Source organism: Oxyura jamaicensis, chromosome 1, assembly GCF_011077185.1.
Source record: "Oxyura jamaicensis isolate SHBP4307 breed ruddy duck chromosome 1, BPBGC_Ojam_1.0, whole genome shotgun sequence".
Classification (NCBI taxonomy): domain Eukaryota; kingdom Metazoa; phylum Chordata; class Aves; order Anseriformes; family Anatidae; genus Oxyura; species Oxyura jamaicensis.
Window position 1 is genome coordinate 42,104,726 of NC_048893.1, and position 20,864 is coordinate 42,125,589.

General features: G+C 36.5%; 1 long non-coding RNA gene across 1 annotated transcript; it reads right to left on the bottom strand.

Moving 5' to 3' along the window:
• Window positions 1-6,489: 6,489 nt before the first annotated feature.
• Window positions 6,490-18,690, bottom strand: LOC118171721. Its single transcript, XR_004753351.1, has 2 exons — window positions 18,303-18,690; window positions 6,490-6,755 (listed from the first exon to the last, which is right to left on the bottom strand). It is a non-coding gene; the product is annotated as an uncharacterized LOC118171721 (long non-coding RNA).
• Window positions 18,691-20,864: the final 2,174 nt, after the last annotated feature.

The window sequence follows — 20,864 nt, forward strand, 5'->3', positions numbered from 1 at the left end:
CTATCCATTATCATATGCCTGGAAAATAGATTTTAGCAAGTGGCTTACATTAGTATTCAGACACTTGTTTTATATTTTTCCTGTTTTTACAGTGCTATCCCCTTGAAACTCATTAAACCTTTTTCTGCAGCAGGCTAGCCACTCAGGCATGAATAATCTAAAGGGTAAACAAAATATTGTTATAAATACACAAGTGTCCATGATAAGAAGTAGCAAATATAAAGATGATTTAAAAGCAAAAACAAAGCACAAACACACTCTCAAGCACATACAGCTATCACATAAGCAGTATGTGGTTTTGTTGTAAGGGATTTATTAGAACATAAGTCTTAGAATTGAATGAAATAAAGAACATCCTGATCAGTGGGTGAACATTAATCATCTCTATATCACACCCTCAGAAACAACAACAACAACAAAAAAAAAGAAGATTGATTTGTTATTGCTTTGTGCTTTATTTAACCACAACAGACCCATGCAAAGCAGGTGTACAAATGCTGTACTGTTTATAAATGAGGACACCTGATATTGTTGTGTGCCTTCTTACAGGTCTGCTGAGAGCTCCAGTTCAATAGGCAGTCTCAATAGTCACCGCTCTATTTAGAAGTACTTAAGCTGAACTGACTTAAGTGCTATATGTGGACTATACATGTTTAAATAATAATAATAATAAAAAGTTGAGATGTCTGAATCAGATATCTGAATCTAGGCAGATGTGGTAATTGATTCCAAACCTGCAGTCTTAACTTCTTCCACTTCAAAGCTGAGGAAAAAATGGAAGTGTTGCAAAGTAAACCAATGCATCTCCAGCACTGTGTCTCACAAGCATGAGTGTGCCTTTTGTGGGCAAGGGAGTAAGTGGGGAATGGCTTTGTCCCTCCTGCCTGTAGTGGCTTTTATACAAAGATCGTATTTGTTGTCCAAGCCTTGGAGAGCAAAAGCAGGGTTCTTTTTCCTCCTGTCCTGTCTCCCCTCTGCAGTGCACAGGTCAGCATTAGCAAGCAGGGTGCTCTCCTAGGACAGAGAAGGTATGGGTTGGAGCCGCTTCAGAGTGCCAAGGGGCTCGTTTATTTATTTTTGATTTACAGAAAATCAGACTTCTTTAATTGAAAGTATTTAATTGCTTTTGTCCTAATGTCTTTCCTTTCTTCAGACATCCACCAAAGCAAAATAGGTTCCAACAGGAAGCCAAAAGGACATAATAAGTAGCAAAGTATGCCTGAATTCCCTTTCCCTCCCTGTTCCTGAAATTTAGACACCCAGGTCAAGGTTGTAGGCTGGTGCTGACATTGTTTTTTGACCCTCAGATCCAGTCTTCAAAATCAACATGTGCAAAAGTTATTTCAAGTAACTGAACACGTTACCTAGAGCCTTTGAGAAGGGTGTAAGTCTCCTACATATATGGTGTCATCAGCAACCATACCGGGCAATGTGACAGCACAGTTTATGGACCTTCAGGGTTTTCTTTGATTGATCTCTTGAGCTGAGATGCAGAGATTCCGCTTATTTGGATACATACATAAATGCTTTCCTAGACATAATCCTTCCTGTTTGATTTCAGCTAAGGAGAAGTGCCTGATTTGATTTAGTTTGTGATGGTTGTAAATTGGAAAAAAATCATGATGCCCAATGAAACTATATTCATATAACACCACAGTATTTCATATTTTACTTTACCCTAGTGTAAATGTGGTTCTAATGCCTATTTCCCAACTCAGAGGGCTACTGAGAAAATAAATTCGTTATTGTTTATAGGTTGGTTATGGTCCTCAAATGGGAGGCATTCAGAATGGAATGTTACTATTTAAGATAACCTTGACATTTAAAATTCAGCTGACAATATTTTGTGTCAAATAGGCAGTTAATTTTGAATATATGGAAAGTGTTCAGAGGCATATTCAAGCTTTTGCATTTTTCTCTGCACTGCAATGGTGACCATTTGCAATACATCAAAAAAAAAGGGGGGGGTGGAAGATTAAGACAGGTTCTCTATAACTGAAGGGGTGAAATTTGATCATGAACAAGTCTGTCATATGGAGCTTTCTGTTTGTAGCTTCAGATGTGTAAGGATTATGGGAAGTGGAACTGGCATCTCTTTGCTTTAATGGTAAGTTTGTGACAGAGAACAAAATTTCATGTTTGGATAGCTTGTTAGATTGAAGTTTTACTATAGTCTGCTTTTTACTCTTTCATTGTTGCATGACACTAGCTAATCCATATGTAATAGAAGTACCCTGAAAGAAACCATAATCTGATGGCCGATATCTGTGAAGACATGTAAGAATGGAGTAAATTTTTCCTTTGGCTAAGATGAAAACAAGGTATTGAGAAAGCTATTCCTTGTGATTTTTCAACTTCTTTTTATGCTACAAATTACAAAGCCTTTTTTTTGTCATTAGAATGTGCTTTTGCAAAATGTTCATATATCTGGAGGTAGCCTTGCAAAAAATCTAAAAGCCTTGAAAATGCTTGCAAAAATATTCATCATATAAAGGGGAAGGATTTTTTTTCCAAAATATCATCATTGAAATTACAATAGAATTATCATGAGCCTTTATACTGGGGAGGAGGGCTGAGGATATTGACCATTTCTCAGCTATTTAGCATAGGCCAGCCTGTTGCTTGAACTGGCTTTACAAGTATTGTGACATAAATCAGAGGTGATCAGTCCTTACCCTATCAAACCCTTGATCTGACAACTGGAAATAAATCTGTTGGTTGACACTGAGACTGTGAGTTTGTTCTTATGTTTGGAGCTGCTGTGAGTATGACTGTTACCACCACAAATCATTAGGCAAAGTTTATGAAGTATTTTTTTCTCTGGTTTTTTGTTTGTTTTTATGGATTTAGTTTTTAAAATTCATTCATATATTTTACTGTTCTTTTGTTCAGTCAGACTGATTACTAAAATGTAAAGAAATGTGTATAATTGGAATGATTTCCCGTACCTGGGGATTCTTGGATCAAAGGAGTTTTAATACTGGTAAAACCCATAACCAAGTAGGTAGTGATTGTCCAGAAAACCACCCTCTACTTGTCCTATAAAAGATAACTTATACATGCATATTGTTAGTTCTGGGAGGGAAGATGATTTGGTATTCATAGTTTTTTTCTAGTTTTCAAATGGAAATGATGGAATGATCAAATTAGACTCAGAAAATATCCATAATAATTTCATCTTCTCTATAACAAGTTTATTCTTACAATTTAAAATGTAGTTCAGGTTGTTCAGGGATTGTGTCGCCAATGGTGTCTTGACTGTTTGTATCAGTATTAGTACTGAAACTTTTAATATTTGATTATGGTCAGTTAACAAGCAGAAATTAACAAACTTTTCTACTTATTTTATTCATGATGTTTTGCCTACTGTCACTTACGTCACTTAGTGCCAGAATGAGGAGACAGGTTTTTAACTCTTGTTTTCCAGATTTACTTACACTTAAAAGAAATGGAAAGATGACATTTGGTAGCAGACCACAAATGGTGTAAAAAGTGACTAATTACCGTTATTGGGAAAACAGAATCCTATGATTTCATTTTTCATTAACTATGTTATCTCTTCAGAAAATCAGTTGACTTTGGGCGAAATTAATTTTCTAGAAGATGCTATCTGGCATCTCCAGTTGTTACAAAGCAGGGTGCTTTTGTGTGTGTGTGTGTATGCTTTTTTTTTAAAATTAAATCATAGTTTTCTCTATTGGGATAGTTATATTTCAGAGTGGCTCTTTAAAAGAAAAGAGACATTTTAAAATATCAAAAAAAGTATTAACTGCATCTGAAAATGTTTTTCTGCTGTTTGTGAGACCATGTAGAATTTTAATGTGAGATGAAAAACAAATGCATATCAAAAGAAAGAAGAAATCTTTCACTCAGATATTTATTTTCATTTTCACCTGGCACAAATATAAAGAATGGACATTGGTTTTGCTTGTCTAATATTCCCCCAGTCCAAGAAGTCAATCTTTGGACTCTGGTTTCTAGAGACCATTATACTCAGGCACCGTGATTTAAATGTGCTGTTTCAGTTTAACAGCTGATAAAGCAATTTGTTTTGATATAGCCTATAAGACTTGGCTCTAAAATTCTAACAAATTCCCCACCTCACATTAGATGCTGAAGCTGCTCTCTGTAATGCATACCTGAATATTTCACATAAATATTCATTAATTTGGTCTTCACAAAGGCTGAGGTAACAAATACAGGGCTTAAGAGAAGTCCACTAGAGATTTAGACCTTCAAAATGAACGGGAAACTTACTCTCCGTTATTATATTACACAGTTATAATATAAATTGTATATATAATTCCAAGTACATACATGGGATAATTGAGCAAGAACCAGCTGAAGGCCCTTAAGGTTTATAAATAAACCAGTTATTCCAGTGAACAGAAATAGAGTATAAACCTCCCAAAGTTTTTACTGAAAATTAAATACTGAAATCCACTATTGTGCACAACTTAAAACACATACCTAGAAGTCACTCACCACTTTCCCTTAATAAGAGTAAGCAAGTATTTGAACATGCAGAGTGCATGTTGAAATTCTTTCCTTTGATCCTGAAAAAGCAGAACTGTATAGATACTTTGAATAAACTTCAGGGTGCTTAAAGAAAAAAAAAAAAAAAAAAAAAAAAAAGGACATCAAGGATGAGGCAAATGACCAGGTTTTAAGTTGGGGTGTCTGACTCATTGATTTCCACTCATTTGATATTTATTTGACAGAGAATATTTTTTTTCTGCCTTTTTTTTCAGATCCAGAGAACTTACTTAAGTTGATTATCTGATGTCCTTCTTCATTGCCTTTTGCCTTGTGCTTCTCCTTAAAGTGTAGAAAGCATTCATGAAACTGTTTTGTTCATTACAGACTAGTATAAAGGGCTATGGGGGCTGAAATTAATAAAAAACAGTTTCTGAAATTAATAGAAAAGAGTATCTTGGAGGTGGGCATGCAGCCTCATCTCTGTTATAATCAATGACTTTTGGACTCTGAGTCTAAATTTTTACTCCGCAGTCTAAAATGTACTGAGCTTTTCTGGAATTATATTTCCATGGGTGAAAATATAAGCGTCTGGCAGCACCATAAGAGAGTGAGGTGGACCTGAATGCATAATGGAATATATTTGGACATATGGTTTTGCTACTTGCTTACCAGTAAGAGTTTTTGTGCTCCTCATAATGATTCTTGGGCCTGAATCCATACCTATTTTTCATATTTAGATTCTCACAGAATCCTGTGACATGCTAATTTGTAGCATGACCTGTAGAAAAAACTATTTCTGGAGTTTATTACTGATGTTATTTGGGGCAATCTGAGTGAAAAGCTACTATTTCTTCCCAAAGATGCTGCGAAATTTCATCCACTCTCTGCCAGTCTGAGCTGCTCAAGACTGGAATCATTCAAGACATCCACAGAATTGTTTGTCATAGAGCTACAGATGAACTTGCATTCTTAAAAATAAAGCACACATTAATAAATGACAGTTGTAATGAGGTACATTGTTGACTTTGCACTGAGTCAACTTAGGTGTTCATTTCTGTTTTGCTTGCAAGATAATTCTGCAGTTGAACTTAAACAGTACATTGTCACAATGTTTAAACATTAGCTTTCCTTGTCATGTAGTGAATATAGTTATGTAGTGGAATAAGGATCACAAAATACATCACAACTGTTAAGAATGGGATTGCAAGAATGAAACTTTGGAATATAACTATAAATGGAACAGACTTAAGCAAATGTCAGTTATGTAAAAATAGTCCTTTCAGTATACGTTAAGATGCTGAGCTATAATTTGCCATGGATCAGGTTCATATGCAAGTTTGCTAGTCTTGCAATATGACTGATAATTTCTTGCAGAAGGATGTGACAGAAGCCTAGATAAATACTAAGGCTGTGCCAGCTCCTTGCTCCTATGTCTGCCTCACAGGAGTCCTTAGCCCAGCCAATACCAATAGTACAGCTCTTTGTTCCTCATGTGCTCAGATCTCTTGGGAGAAAGAGCACAGCAAGTGCACAAGCAGTTCATGATGAGATTTGAGGTATTGTTTTCAAAATATTGACCATATGGGTTTTGTTTTTTGTTTTGTTTTGTTTTCCTTTTTCTTCCCATCTTTAGCTACATAAAACTCATTCCCACCTCTGTCCCCCAAAAATCCATCAAGAGAGGATACAGAATCCCTGCACCTTAGGCCCAGATAAATCTGGATATTCTGGGGGAAAAAAAAATAAAATAAAATAAATAAATAAATAAATAAATAAAATAAAATAAAATAAAATAAAATAAAATAAAATAAAATAATTAATAATAATAAAAAAAAAACAGCTTTCCTGTTTAATCTTAGACAAGGAAGGTTGAAAATACAATTTTGAGTACTTGCAATTTTAAGTAGAGAGTTTCTTCAGTAGCAGCTAACAGCCATATGCTTCTTGATCTGTATTCTCAGTTTGAGAAAGTATAATGAATGTGCTGATAACAGAGATCAATATTATAGATAATTTAAAAATGACTTTATTTGCCTGCCAATAGTGGTATTAACACTTAGATTGAGTGCTAGTGGACCCTTTCTTAGTTCTGTGAAAATGAAAATATTCTCAGTAAAAATATGGTCACAAAATCCATGGTTATTTCTGTTACCAAGTTCAATAGTAATGTCTACAAGAATGCCAGCCTGTATGTCCTCTTCAAAGAACATATATACTGAATGCTCACTATTTTTTAACAATAGTGTTTGTGCTTGTGGTCGTTCTGATGCAGTGATCTGGAAAACAGTGGTAGAGACATATAAAAGAAACAGGAATAGGTTTGGAAAAAACAGCAAATTTTACTCATGTAGAGATGATCAATAACCTGCTATTTCAGGAATGTGGGGAGCTCAGTGACATGGATTACATCAGAATCAAAGTTCAATGCCAATCTTTATAAAGTTACATCATCTAGTTTGTAAGTTAAATCCATAACTTCAGAAACTCAAAGCAGTAGCTAAAATGCTACCTGTCCCCCATAAATTTTACCACAGATTCTGTTTTTTTGTTGTTGTTGTTTTTGTTGCTGTTAGGTTATTTTGTTGTTGTTGCTGCTGTTTTAAGATGATCCCCATAATCTCTCTGGTTTTGCTTCTCTAATTTTCAAAGTCTTCTTAGAACTTAAAAGTATGAAAGTTTATTGCCCAGAAGAATTTTATCAAAGCTGTCTGAACATTTGACTCAGATTTAGCAGGGTCTCGTGTGAGTACAACTACTCAAATGAATAGAGCTAAGCACATGACCAAGAAGCTGTCTGAAACTGCACTTAAATCTGGAAAAATATGGATGAAATACAGGTCGTCCTGAACTGTAAGACCTCCTTGGGGAGGAATCAAATGATAACATCAGTAATAATTGATACTAAAATTGCATTTTCATCCCCTAGGATCTCTAAGTCATGTTATGCCTCATTCTCACCTGGATTGAGACACAGGCTTTCATTTCAGCACTTTCCACAAGTATGTGAAAAGTGGCTTCTCCCTGAGGAGACAAATGTTTTAGCATTTTTATAAGTTCTCATCCTCTGTCTCCCAGAGCACTGCATACAATCATTTCTGGAAGACAGAAATAAACAGAAGGTTGTGAATTCAGTGGGTAGACAGGTGACCCACCATGGACACATTGATGTAGATGTTGATTTCAGCACTAATCTGAGTGCTGCAAAAAACTAAGCATACCTAAGACCTATGACACAAAGGCAGCTTTAGGCTAGAAGACAGCAATCTAGCAGAGTGGTGAGTACAGGTATTTCTATGGGCTGTTGTGGTGTTTTTTTCCTCCTCTATGGCCAGATCTTATTACTGTAGAACAATATTGTAGAACAGTAGCCTATTTTATATTCACTAAAAATAGCCAAAATGTCTACTTGAAGAGCTCTGTCCCAATATGTATTTTCTCAAGCCGTATCTTAATTATTTTCTGCGCAATCATTCTGTGCAAGATTTTCGGTTCATTTCAAGTAAGGCTGTGCTATGTTTTAGATCCTAAGATGGCTAAAAAACTGGAAGAATAATTGTATGCATTTATGTACATAAGAAGGTGCCTACTTCCTTCACCTTACAGGAAAATGGAAAAGTTTATTTTGACTTAAAGTTAATTCTGTGGACTACTGCATATTGCAGAAAATTGACTGCCTCTATTTGTTAGATATTTATGGCATGCAGGACTTTGAAATTATTCATAGTCTTGTTCACATTAGTGTCAGTTTTTTGGGAGAGATGCTGCCTAAGAGTTGGACAAAAGGTGGTATAAAACCTTAGCAAAGTGGTATAAAGCCTTAACTTATATCCTAATTTTTTAATTCTTTTACAGTTCTGCTCCATGCTTCTGAAAGGACTCTTGAACTTCAGTTTGAATTAGCAAGGTTTGAACATCTTGTACACTAGAATGGTGAGAACATTTCAGATACAAGACATGATATTTATAATACTTTTTCTGCTAATCTTTTTTTTTTCAACATATATATATAATCAAGCTTGCACGCCTTGCTTGAAAGGTTACTGTTGTGGAGAATGTTATTTTTCAAGCAAAAGAAAGGCTTCAGATAAATTATGTCATAATGGCAGAATTACCTAGGCCAAGATTCATAGTTTGTTAGTTACATCTATGCCTAGAAACAAGCATGTGTTTTACAATGAAGTCTGCAGCTACAAGGGTTAATTGCTACACACATCACTAGATATCATTTCAAAATTCTGTGTTGAATGTGAGTTTCAGGAGCATCAACTTTTGCAAAAAAAAGAAAAAAATCCTTGGAGGGAAAATTCAACAGCTCAGAAATCTGCTATAATGGCATTTGTAAGCGAATCTTAAATTACTAGCATACAATTGGGAGAGTTTGCAATCCCTTCTTTGCCCTTCAAATATCAGTATGGGCTGCAAGTAGTTTAATTAATGAAGTATATTCCACAGATACTCATTGGAAACATTCCTTTAGGAAACAGATATTAGTATGTTACCTAAAATAGGAATTTAATGCACTTCATGTTCAGATTAAATTCATTTGTCTCCTCTACATCTCTGGTGTATTATTTCTAGTAGGCCATATAATAAAAATGCATAACAGAGCACTTACTGTTGCAATACCAATTCCTTTGCCAAGTGCTTATACCTTGATATTAAACACATAAAATGGGCAGAGTGGAAACACAGTTAGCATTGCTTTTCAACACCGTAAGAAATATTAGGCATCACCAGACACTACCCATGATGTGTTTAAATCTAGGGATACTTCTTTCAGTGTTAGCACCTACAACTAACATGTTACAGAACACACATAATTAAATATTTCAGATAGTCTTTGTCCTCAGTAGTTTTATTTGCAGTAGAAAAAAGGGAGATATTGTTCTGGCTTACAGACAGTCTTCTATCACCACTCAGAGGTTGGCTACATTCAATTGTTACAGGTCTCTTGCAAACCATATGAGCATCAAAGTGTCAATGATCTGAAGAATCTTGCTTGTAAGGTAATTAATAAGAAAGGTTATTCCTTGAGAGTGGATATAATGTACAGCTTTAACAATCTGATTTGGGGAGAATGGGCTTCACAAATTGTGCAGAGGCAATTGTAAGTACACTGGCAGTGCGCCACAGGTAGGGAGGTCATTGCACAGCACTCAGCCATGTAGTGGGCTTATGGACAGCCGCAGGTCTAAGGCCTGTTCATTAGGTCTGAACAGGTGTCCCCAAAAGGGGAAAAAACGTATTTCCTTGTTTCTGTAACTGCTTTCAGTCCAAATTTTCAGTCACAATGAGGCTAGTCATCTTACAAGTAGGAAATACAAGATAAAACTCTGGGAATATTTTTAGAATGCTACGAGCAATTTATCCACTAAGCAGTGTTCTACAGGCACATTTGTACAGCAGGTGCCATACTACCAGGCACTCAGCAGCAGCATTTCATTTCAGGGCTACCAGGAGGTCACAGTGTTTGCAATCTCCATAAGCTTCTCTGTTCGTACATTTTTCTTTCTCTCTTTGTTTTCCTTCCTTCCTTCCCTCCTTCCCTCCTTCCTTCCCTCCTTCCCTCCTTCCTTCCTCCCTCCCTCCCTCCCTCCCTCCCTCCCTTCCTTCCTTTCTTCTTTCCTTCCTTCCTTCCTTCCTTCCTTCCTTCCTTCCTTCCTTCCTTCCCCACAAATGTATTTTTGATTTTCCAGCTTTGTTGGCATGCTGTAGGGAAATTTTCATAACATGTCTGCTTAGTCCTTTACGTGTTTCAAGCTTCTGGGGAGGATGAACTTACTACAAAGGAATCTCTGATGCCAACATGCTACATCAGTGCTGTGTGTTACTACAGCCCTGCTGAGGAGGACAGCAAGCTGAACTGTGGTGCAGTGTGGGGCAGGTAGTTCACACAGCGCTGGGCAGTGCCAAAAGCTCCTGCAAGCCATGGGAAACTGTCAGAGAGAACATTATTTTATTTGCCTCAGAAACAGAAGCAGCAACCAATCTTTTTGCTGAAAGACTGTTAATGATTTTGGAGTTCTAAAAGGTCTGATGAATGTGAACTCTATAGGTCAAATCCTTCATGCCTTTTTTCTTTTACTATTTTTTTTCCTTTTTTGAGGCAGGATAAGAAATTGATTTAATATATTAAACCTATTGTAGTGAGTAAACAGACTAATTCTTCTCATCCCCGTGTTCCTTTACCAGTAATGTGATACACTGTTATGTTCACATTGTACTAATTTTGCAGTACTCAGGTCACAGATGCCTAAATCAACTATGAATACAAACATATCTTCTTTGAATTATAGAGTTCTTCTTAACCATATAACATCTTTTATAATGTGATTGCAGGAAGAATTTCCTGAGAGACTTATAATGGATAGACCTATTATATCACTGAAATAATTTCATAAGGGACAAGACATGTCTTTGAAGCTGGTGTATGTCTTAGCTGATTTGTGCATTACAATATTCTGAAACATTACCATTGAAACTTAGGAAGGGTTTCTAAATATATGCCAAGATGTGCAAAACAAAAGACCCACTACAAATGATGGAGGTCTTCTGGAATATGGAACAGACTTTTTTTCATGGTACTAATAATGTGCCTTATTTTTTCATAGGCAGTTTTTCTCAAAGTAAGAGTGTATTTCAAAATAAACACTTGAGTATTATTGTGGCTATATATCATGCAAGTCATTAAGCCAAACATAATTTCAATTTCTCTGTCTCTCCTTTTTCTGTCTTTAGTTTCTCTCTCTGATGACATATGATTATAGTAAATTCCACTCTATTCATGTCATTACATTCTGCTACCTCAGGCTTAGACAATGTACAGACGTATGTATATAATAGCTTAATGAACAGTTATGGGGTCTTGAGTGCAGTATTCAAGGGGACAGAGCTTAGTGGTGGCCTTCATTTATAATTATTAATAATAATTTATTTATTATTTGTGGATAGGGTTTAGGAGCTGGTGTTTGATTTAGGACATGGAGTTTGGTGTAATGGCAATGATCTGCAACCATGACTTACTTTTCTCAGGGAAAGAAAAAAATGTAAAGCAGGAAAATCTTCAAATTGCAACTGCTTTTTGAGAAGAATTTTACCAGGAGAAAAAGCCTGGACATGGAAAAAACAGGCAACACCTGCACCAACCGTTCAAGAATAGGCTGTCCAACGCTGCTCAGCGGGGCTCCAAGCATCCTGCTTCATGCCGCTTGCCGAGGGCAGCCGGCAGCTGGGGCTGGTCTCGGTGGAGCCGCCACCATCCGAGGGGGTTTCCGAAGGCTGTCTTGCATCAGAGGATGGAAGGTTGCCTATGGGAACTCAGAGACAGTGGCTTTCAATTTTTTAACCTTATAAATTGGCTGAGTAGGTCATAGCTTCGAGGGCACAATAAGGTAATGTTTAGCAAAAGTGTTAGTAGCCTCGTATGTACATCGACGTGGTGAGTGGTGACTGCTCAGACAGAATGGACAGCCTTCTTACAAATTTCAGGAAAAGGTTTTCAGTACTTCTTCAAAGGCAATTTGCCCATTAAAGTTTTGTCATATCTTTACTGTCATAAGACCACTGTCATATTTTTTTCAGCAAGTTTACATCATTTTCTTTGAACTTTTCTCAAAGAGAAACTAATCCAAGATAAAAAAGGCAAGGCAGGATGGGGGACGGCACATTGGATGGTCTTTGCCTTTTTAATGTTGTTTTTTTTTTTTTTTTTTTTTTTTTGTCTTAATTTTAATTTAAAAATACTAAGCATTCTCAAAATGTAATTAAAGATACTCATCACTCAATCTGTCAGAGTGAGACACAGAACCAGCAGTGTGGAAACTTACTTTCTTATTGGTGTCTGTGATTGCTGCTTGGCAGCTCTCACAGTGAAAATTGTTTTTATCTCTTAAGCTGAATGTTAAGCAGCACCCAGCCAGCATAAATCTCTTTAAGTCGTCGTGGCTGTGTAACAGTCAGGAGTCTTAAAGTGGATTGATAAGTAGACCTGTGGTCCACTGACCTTGGGTTTTAAGGTCATGGCACTGATCAGAAAGGACAAGCAGGATTGCCTGCACAATTAAGGACCACTGAAGCTCCTTGGCTTTCCCGAACAAAATAATGAAAAAGTTGATACGACGGTTACTTTTTAAAAATTAAGGGATAAGAATCTGATACACGCTAGCGAGCATGGTTTTTCTATCAGATCCTGTCAAACAAATGTAATTTGATTTGATGAGTGCGATAAGCTTGCTGGCTGCAAGTGATGTGTTTTTGTCTTTTTAAAGCATTTTAGCTTCTTAGATGAAATTATTTGGGCTTATGATGGGAATAGCTGGATAAAGTTTCATATGCTGAGGTCAGATTTATCTTCCAGTGGTCTTTTCTGACCTTCTGTCCCATTGTCATCTTTACCCCTCTCTGGATGCAGATTGCCATGGACTGAAGTTATCTCATCAGTGTATGCAAGCAGGAGGAAAGGTGTAAACAAGTGGAGCCAGGCTCTTTCTAGTGGTTACAAGAAGCAGTGGGCACCTTCTGAGAGATCTTCAAAAGCCTCCTGGACATGGTCATGGGCAACCTGCTCAAGTGTCCCCCTCTAAGCAGCCCTTCCAGCCTCAACCATTCTACGACTGAGTGGGATTATACATGGGTGCAAGTCTCTGAAGACTCAACATCAGGCCCTAATTATGGTTTGGTTGTCTGTTGCTCTGTTGTGGATAATAAAGCTTCAAGTAATTCAATTTTGTTTAATGCTCTTTATTGCCATAATGTGCTGTTTCTTGTTTGGTTTTGTTTGTTTTTTTGTTTGTTTGCTTAAGTTCATTTTAAGAGATACGAGATTGTATGGGATACTGGTGTAGTGTTTTGCTGCCTCAGAATTCCCAGATGATTGTCACCATTCTGTGTGCCTAGCAGAACAACAGACAGATAAACATTTTGAGGAAAATTCTAAATTCAAGAAAGAAATAAGGTACAGGAGGCTCTTTCAGAATATTTTCTGAACAAACAGGACAGAACAGATCTGACCAGGAGACCAGGCTTCCAAGAAAAACAGTTTGCTGGTCTAGCATGGTAAAGGTGGTTTTGGTTCTGAAGTTTGCCTAAGAAGAAGTTTATGGAAACCTTAAAATAGTGTTCAGAAATTCATGTAAGTGCTTCTTGAGTTAGAAAATGTGTTGGAGGCATATTGTTAGGTCAATTAATAAGCATTCTTTATTTTCAGTGTCATTGTTTTTGGTTGCCAAACCTGAGACTTGCAGAAACAGATACTTTATGTCTGTTTTCTGGTCCCATTTACTTCACCTGAAAAAGGTTTTTAACATATCTGAAACTTCAGTTTATAAGACAAATCCTATTTCTGCCTTTCTAAGTACTGTAAGAGCATAAAAGAAATGTGCAGCATGCCCTCATGTACTTTCTTTAGTCTTTTCTATTGGAAATACCAGCATTATGTTAGTGGGATGCAAAATGCTTCCCAAAAGGTATGCAATCAGTGCCACTGTTGTCACTTTTGCTGAAGAAGTAATCTCAGGCACCACTGACTATTCTGACCTGCATCAGTGGCTGGTATGGAGGAAAAATTAATGAGAATAGCAAAGAAGAAAGACAAAGTCAAATAAAGGATGAAGGAACTGAAATTGTTTGGAGGAGAAAACTAAAAGGAGACATATGTTTGAAATATGTCAATTTTGGCTACGAAGCTCAAGGAGAACTTCAAGTCTGCTTTGAAGTGGTCAGAAAATAGGGATCTTAAATTGCAACAGGGGAGATGTAAATTTTAGACCTTGGACAGAAAAAATCTTTCTAATGCAAAAAGTAGTGAAACACTTGAACATGTTATTTGGGGATCTTGTGGAATCCCAGTTAGGAAGGTTAAGCAAGATTTTTGTTAGGAATGGTAGAAATATTTTTTTTCCTAACTAATGCAGGTAGAGGGCAATTTTGCATGACTCTAAGACATAAGCATTATGTGAAATCACCTTTGAGCTTCAGGAATGTTACCCTGATTGCTGTTTAAGTGTTACAGACACTTTAAAAAAAAATGTGGTTAACATACCTTTACCTTAAAATACCTAATACTGTAGTGGTTTGTTTTTTTTTAACGCTTCATTCAACTCCCGCTCTGACTTCATCTAAACAAATTTAAAAAAAAAAAAAAAAAAGAATCCCATTGATTCATGGGAACATGGGCTGGAGAAGTGTTTGTATTCTACATGGCATTATGGGAATTAGCAATATACTTTTTTTTCAGTTAAAGTGCAAAGTAATTGTATGGAAGTTTTTTCTTTTGCATACATGTTGAATTTATTTAGAACATTTACCATCTTTCTTTTTTCTTCTTAATTATCTTTGCTTCTGAGCCACTGACTGAAGACTAAAAATTGTCTCTGAACACAGCTACTTTGATTTTGAAGATAGCAGATATTGTTGGAAATTACAACATAATCTTTGAATATTTGAATTTAGGCTTAATTATGTGTTGCCTTCATCATGGTTATATTTATTTTATTACTAGCAAGGAGGCTGTTGACAGATCTAAAAAAAATCTGAGTGCAGAAAGAAACATTTCCGTGCCCCAGACAGTAGATGTTAAGCTTAATGTAACCAGAGTCCTGCTATGGAAGACCTAACTACCTGACTTGTCACGAGTAGAAGAACATGAACAGTGCTTTCTTGCCCCCTTCTGCTTCCCCTTGAAGATTCAGTCGTTTTAAAGTACAGTTAAGGAAAAGTCATTGCCTGTACTTGAGATTCCTGATTGTGCAACAAGTGCAGCTCTGCCAGACCTGAAGGAGATGGGGGAACCCTACCATTTTTCTTCCACAGTAGTATCAGTGGACAGAAGACAAGCTCTTCCAACAGACTGGTGGTGAAACTACATCCAGTTTCTTTTATGTATTGGAGCTGTTATTGTTCACTCTTTTTGTTTCCCTTTTTCTCCTCCTCTGCTCCATTTGCTTAATGTTATTCCTTTCCCAGCCTTAGGAACTTAGCTTAAAGAAAGGATCTTCAGGCTGAAATTCGGTCCATATTGAGGTAAATGTCTGGTTAGCAACAGATTCGCATTTTACAGCCCTGCTTATGGCAAGATTCACTTGCAACTCTTACAAACATCCTGAAGATCCACCCCATATCTTTCTGCAGCCTAGCAGAGTATTTTATTTTCAGTTCTAGATCTCTATTTAAAATTAATGTCCTTGTTCCAGGACTGGGGCCTGTTTAATGCTGCTGTTGCTTTCCAGCTAAAGCTTATTTAAGCAAATTGATGTTCTTCAGAGATGTTCAACTCTTTGACAAAAAGATGAATATGCAAAAACTTTTAGCAGCACCGGGCAGCTTTTTAAAGCCAGGTGTTTTTTAATTTGTCAGCCAAAATGAGGTATTCCAGCACATTCATGAGTGAAAAGTAGAGAAGCAAGAGACTTGCACTTGTGTTCACAGTAGCTGCTTTGCTGCTTTCTCCACTTCATGGCAGACTGTGCTCCCTCCCTCACCAGAGCTCTTGGCACAGAGCCTTGGGTTTTGCATCAGCCTGCAGTCACGTTTTTTTGTTTGTTTGTTTGTTTGTTTGTTGCTTGTTTGCAAGAAGTAGTTAAAAATATATTTGATAATGTTGATCTTACTGCATAACTTAATGGGAATCCAAGCTCTGCTACTCACTTGTGTTTCCACCATTCTTAAGTAGCAATGCATGGTAACCCAGATACTATGCTCTGCTGTTCCATTGTTTACATTGTCCTACAGAGTTATGATATAAAAATCAGTGGATGACCTGAGCCTACACAGCTTTTATGACAGTAATACAGAGTTGATCTGTATTACTTGAAGCAACTGACAAGCCTTTATTGTCCATATAGCTCTTTTATGGGAAGAGGTTTATAGCACAGAATGTTTTTTTTTTTTTGCTTTCTTGGTCTCCCACCTTCTCCTTATTAATGGCATTGTAAAGGAGTCACAGTAAGTTTGCTACATCCTAAAATCCTAATTGGTTTTGCAATGCTATGACAATAGGGACTATTTGATGGCCTGTTTTCATATGGATATATGAATAATACATCAAATATCCTAATTTAGAGCAGTCTTGTACAATACAGGAAGGAAAGAAGGAAAGAAGGAGATGCTCTCTTTTAACTGGTAGTGGGTTACTTTAGGACATCTATTTTTATTTTTTTACATTACAACAAAACATTATGACAGTGAGCATCCCCACAGAATTTTTGGAAACTCTCAACTCTATTTTTTCTGTGTTGCTTTTCTTTTGCTGTAGATAGATCTGTGCAGATAGAAAAACACAAAGAAAAGCATTATTTTGAGTAAGGTAATTCTTAGGTTCTGTGTCATCTTTGAGCTAATTGTCATTGTAGCATCTGGTGCCTTCTTTGTTTTCTTACTTGAGGATTATGCTACACTTGAGTTTTTTTCTTTGTACAATTACAATAAAAATGAAACCTGCGTTTGTGCAGATTTTTTTTTTTTTTAATTAAAAGATAAGATTCTTCTGTAAATGTCTAGCTGTTGAAGAGACTATGACTCACATTACTTTACGGGGGCTTTTGAGTCACTGATGTAGAACATGGTAATGTCAGATGCATTATGAGTATCAGACAAATTTATAAGGTTTTATGACCATTGGGGTCAGTTTCATTTAGATACAGATGCGTGTATGCTTAACTGTTACTGCCAAGATGTGAATGAGAACATTTTGAGTCCTGAACCTTTTCTTCTTAAAATATAAGTTTACATGCCAGGAAAAAAGTGTAGTAAGATATTTTCATAATGTCAAAATTATTTTATGTGAATGCACGTCTTGTTCCCTGAAATTGTAGATATAAAAATCAGAATGATTGATTCAAATTAATTTAAATCAAGTCCTAGTTTAGCATATTCTTAGTTAAGTCAATTAAGGTATAAGTACTTTACTTCTTTTACTTATCTTGGTTTATGTAGTTTTTGAGTAAATTGTGGGGTTATAGAATAAAAAATGAATCCCTGAATGGAGTGCAAATTTTTATGGACTATACTTCAGTTGCAAGCTCTCGTTCCTTAAAAGAAAAAAACAATAACAATCAACCCAGTCTTAGTCATCTGAAAGGCTGGCTGTAATGTACTTTCAATTTCTCTTTTAGGTTTGTAGGTGGAGAGCTGAGTTACAATGCTGTAGATCGTCACGTTGAGAATGGACGAGGAGACCATATTGCCATTCTTCATGACTGTCCTGTAGCAAATACCAAAGAGAAAATAACATATAAGGAACTTCTTGAACAGGTATGTTTGAGAATAACCTTTTTACTGGAAATAGATTGGAAATACTGCACAGCAGGTAGATATTAGGGAGGCAGAAGTGGTCTGCCTTGCTAGTTTATTCCATTTGCTGTGCTCAGTATTGATTTATAAGTTTCACTGCTTTTATCCGATAATAGAGCATCTAAGAAGTTTTGATCTTCCTTTAATTATCTTTTTTTTCTGTGGTTTATTATTTTTTGTCCTGGTCAGTTAAATTCTGAACTTTTCTCTCTTGAATTTCTTTTTTTTTTTTTTTCCCAGTCCTAACAGTTATATTTATATAATAGATAAAGCAAAATATTAGTCAAGCCACTTGAAACAGAGTTGCCACAAAGAACAACAATGTTGCTCTAGTAGAAATGAAGGTGCACGCCTTGGCTATTGCTGCAGATAATGGAGTGTAAAAACAACTGCCAAGTTAACAGGAAGCAGGTCTAGGCAGAGCTGCATCACATACCTGGTACAAATATAGAGAGGGTGCCAATGGTCTGCACTAGTTCTCTGTCCGGGAAGCCTGTGGATTTTGACTGTTGGCTAGGGTGGCTGATGCAGTTTACCTCTAGCTTTCCCCTGGCTGGGGTGGCAAATACCCAGTTCAGCATCAGCCCCGAGTGCCAGGCTCTTCGTGTGCCAATCTCACCACCATCAGCTGCTTGTGGGCCTCATGTTGCTCCTCTGTGCCAATAATTTGGCAGCCTCATTACCTGACGTTGTCATTTACCAAAGGTCACCTTCTGATGCCACCCTCAACCAGGTCCAACCCATGCCAATTGCTATAATTGGTAATTAAATTGAATTTCTTGTTCAAATGTTGTACTTTAACTTTGTTTGCTCTGCTTTTCTGTTCTACTTATATACAGCAGTTGCACTTAACACTGAACACAAAGAAATTTTGGAGTCAGACTCCTATTCTTGCTTAATGAATTTCAGTGTGCGAGATGCATAACAGTGGACGGAACGCAACCACTGTACTACAGATACATGTAATGTGAACCTACTTTTAAAATGTTAAATGAAGTTCACAATACTCTGGTGCCTGATGTTTGTACTCCAGTGTTGGAAGAAACGAGTAATCATACAGACACAAAAAGTGATACATCTCTGCTTATAAGAAAATTATAGAAAATATTTACTCCTCACCAGTTTTTTGTTGGTTTACCAAGTCCAAAACCAAACTTTAAAGTTACCATGCAGTGTGCTGGAGCTAAAGCCACTATTTCAGTGTTTTAAGAAATCAGGCAGCTTTAAAAGGGCACAGCTTCTCATCTAATTTTGTTTTTTATGTCTATCTATACATAAATAAATTGTAATTACATGCAATTTTATTTGTCATATGCCATATATAAATGTATATGTATAAATGAAAAAAAGTATATATATGTAAATACCTATTAATTTATTTTAATGAATACATCGTTTTGTTATAAATTATCTTCTGTGGGCTTTCTCTGCAGAAATTTCCTCTAAACAGCACTTGAAAAGTAGCCTTGGTTCACTTTTTGGGGTGGATGTTGGTGTCTGCCTCCTAAGTTTGTGTATCTTTGTTTTCTGAAAGCACGTTAAACACGTTACGGCATGGAACGTTTATGCAGAATGAGAAAGTTTTGCTAATGTACATATACATTCTTACATATTTCCTCTTACATAATTTCCTCTTAGCATAATAAACCAAACGGGATAACAGATTGAAGTTTTCTGGGGCCACATAACAGAACTTATTCAAAAGTTCATTGTAATCTTGCTGGTAGCTGAGTCCTATCTTAATATTATTTTTTTGAATTCTGTACAGTTTGTTATTCACCTTAATCAAAAGGGCATATGATCATGAAAGGCAGGGTTTGGGATTAATAACTTCTCATTTGCATCTTTCTAGTCCACTCTTGTAAAATAAATTTAACTTGGTTCATCTAGTAACTGTTGAACACCTGGTAACAAACATACCCACAGAGACGTTGGCTGAAAATTGCAGATACATGGGCTGGTGTGTTTTGTGTCATAGATCTCGTAAAGACTGGGAAAGACTTTGGGAAAAGGCTTGCTAAACCGCTATGAAGCATGCCTTACAGTGTTTGGCTCACATCCCTCTGCCAGCGCTTGTTGCTGTGTTCTCAGTCTGCTCAATGTAAGCCAAAAGTACTATATGCTGTAGTTTTGAAATAGACTGTCACTGCTTCGCATGCTTCGTTACAGACTGGTATGAATGTAGACCAGATGTATGAACAAGTTGACAAATAGGCTTAGTAATACCCCAGAGGCAAAAGAAACCATTTGCTTCCTTTCTGGAGTTCCTTTCCCAGTTTAAAATAGCCTTCAATGTGAATCCTTGTGCAGACTGTAGTTTGAAGTATACCCACCCAATGAATGTTTAGTAGTCTGTTATTTCTGTAGTCTGTTATAATAATTTCTGTAGTCTGTTATAATAAGCTGTTATTTCACTGAGAATGTCTTTTCAGAGAGGCTGCCTGTTCAAAATGTCTCTACAAGAGATCAGGGTTTGAGGTGACGGATTTCTTTCTGGCTTTTGGTAATAAAAGAGGACTTTATAGGTGGATTAACTAAAAGTTATGTAGAATAACTGTGGGTTGCAGGATGGGAAGATGCAGAATTTTGTAGTAGGCTGGATCATTTATCCAAGGATCAAACACATGGTAAGGATGAAAAAAATGACATAGGTGCTTGGTTGGAGATAATACAACTCCTTAGGGAGGGTGGGATATCTCAAGCTATGTCCTCAGGAAGCCTAAGGCTTTCAGATTACATCTATCTTTTTTACTCATTGCACTGCTGTTCAGATCTAAGTGCTACTGTGATGCAATTTTAAGGTTAAGCACCACTAAATTGTAAATAATTGAGAGAAATGTTGGAAGCTTGTGGATGTTTAGTGTCCAACCTGTGAGGAACAATTTTTATTTTTTTTTTCTCAGAATTGAAGTAGAAGGATTGCAGGACAATTTCAGCAGTATATTGGTACAAATAATGACAAGATCTGTCTGTGCTGATACTCTGTGGAACTACATTTGGAAAGTCTTGGGACTCTTAAAGTGGAATTTTACATAGTGCATATGATTGCATTGTATTAATTATATGCTGTTAAGTATGGAATGCTGCAAATGTGGAGA